At 42.4% G+C, this 1,833-nt stretch overlaps 1 pseudogene; it reads right to left on the bottom strand.

Moving 5' to 3' along the window:
• Positions 1 to 542: 542 nt before the first annotated feature.
• On the bottom strand, positions 543 to 916 carry LOC101350274 (prothymosin alpha-like; annotated as a pseudogene).
• Between the last annotated feature and the right edge of the window lie 917 nt (positions 917 to 1,833).

A 1,833-nucleotide genomic window follows, 5' to 3' on the forward strand; every position in this document is an offset into this window, starting at 1 on the left:
AGCTACGGCTGCTAACCAAAATGTTGCAGTTGGAATCCACCAGGCTCTGTTTAGAAATCCTATGGGGCAGTTCTACTCTGTCCTACAGGGTCGCTATGAGTTGAAATCAACTCCACCACAACGGGTTCGGGTTTTGGTTGGAAGTTTCGGTTCTTTTATCCTACCCGGTTGCAAATTCATGTTGTGAATTTGATTGGGTGTTGGAGAGCACGTGACCTCTGCCAGTGGCTCTGCCTAAGGTTGGTGGGCAGGACTCTCTACTCAAAGGTGACCAAGTTTAGATTATAAGACAGGAAGTGGAGAGTGAATAGGTCATGGTGATCTTTTTTTTTTAAGTTTATCTTTTCCTTTTCTGTTGTCTAGTCATAGGGAAGGTCTGGTGGCACAGTCGTTAAGAGCTCCACCGCTAACCAAAAGGTCAGCAGTAGTTTGATTCCACCAGCCACTCCTTGGAAACACTGATGAGGCAGTTCTACCCTGTCTTATAGGGTTTCTATGAGTTGAATCTACTCCACTGCAGCAGGTTTAGTTTTATATTGGTTTTAGTCATCCTCATTGGTCTTCTCCTTCTTGGTGTCAACATCATCAACCCCATCATCTTTAGCTACCCATTTGCCCATAGTGCCTCAGCCTCTTCTTCACAATCCTCTTCCTCATCATTACCTTCCTCCTCCTCCTTCTTTTCCTCCTCACCTTCTTCCTCTTCTTCTTCTACCTCATTTGCCAGCCTTCTGTTCCCCATTTTCCTCATTAGCGTTCCCATTAGCGAGTGCATCTCTTCCTTCTTCACCTCCTCTACAACCTCCTTCTTCTCCTTTAAGTCCTTAGTGGTGATCTTGGAGTTGGTGTCCATAGCTGCATCTGCCACGGTGGGGCACCCGGTGATCCAATGCAGCGGATTACAAAGAAAATGCATCTGGAACTTGTGAGAAAGCTGCCAGAGTCCGTGGTGGTGGTGGAGGTGCACGGTGGAGGTGGCTGCTGTGAGCAGCTAAGCTCGAGGGTTCCAAGAGACAGGATAAGGAAGCTATTAGTCTCTTAAGGTTGGCCCAGAAACTGGCACAGCATCATTTCTGCTATATTCCATTAATCAAGGCAGCCACAGAGTCCACCAAGACTCAAGTGGAGGAGATCTAGAACTCTCCTCTTAATGGGAGGAGTGTCAAACAATCCACCACACAATTTTAACCTAAAATTAATTAATTCATAATTATTAGATTTATGCATATAGTACTTTAATTTTTTTAATAAGTTCATCTTACAATTGAACTGATTCAAACAGACTTGTCTATCATTATAAGGAGTTCCTGTGTGGCACAAATGGTTAACTCCTCAACTACTAGCCAGAAGGTTGGTAGTTCAAAACGATCCAGAAGCACCTGGAAGACAGGCTAAACCTCTGCCAAAAATTCCCCAGTATCCACTCAAACAAGAAGCAAAAGAAGGACTAGCTCCCATTATACAAGATTTCTGTTCTAAAGGTTTAATAGTCCCTTGCACCAGCCCTTCTAATACACCTGTTCTTCCAGTTTAATAACCAAATAATAGAGGCTGGAGATTTGTTCGAGATTTGTTCAAGATTTGTGTGCAATCAACTGTATTGTTATTCCTAGATTCCTGGTAGTTCCTAATCCTCATTTATTACTTTAAAACATCCCTTCAGATGTACTCATTTTATAGTTGTATATCTTTGCAGCACCTTTTTCAGTATTTCTGTGCATTCTGAAATTCTGTGTTTGTTTGCTTTTACCTGGGAAAATCAACAATTTACTTCCCACCCATTTTTCTCTTATTCTGCATGCTTTTACAGTTTACAAACAAATCTACATTGCT

The sequence above is a fragment of the Trichechus manatus genome, unplaced genomic scaffold, assembly GCF_000243295.1.
Source record: "Trichechus manatus latirostris isolate Lorelei unplaced genomic scaffold, TriManLat1.0 scaffold00335, whole genome shotgun sequence".
In the NCBI taxonomy this organism is placed as follows: domain Eukaryota; kingdom Metazoa; phylum Chordata; class Mammalia; order Sirenia; family Trichechidae; genus Trichechus; species Trichechus manatus.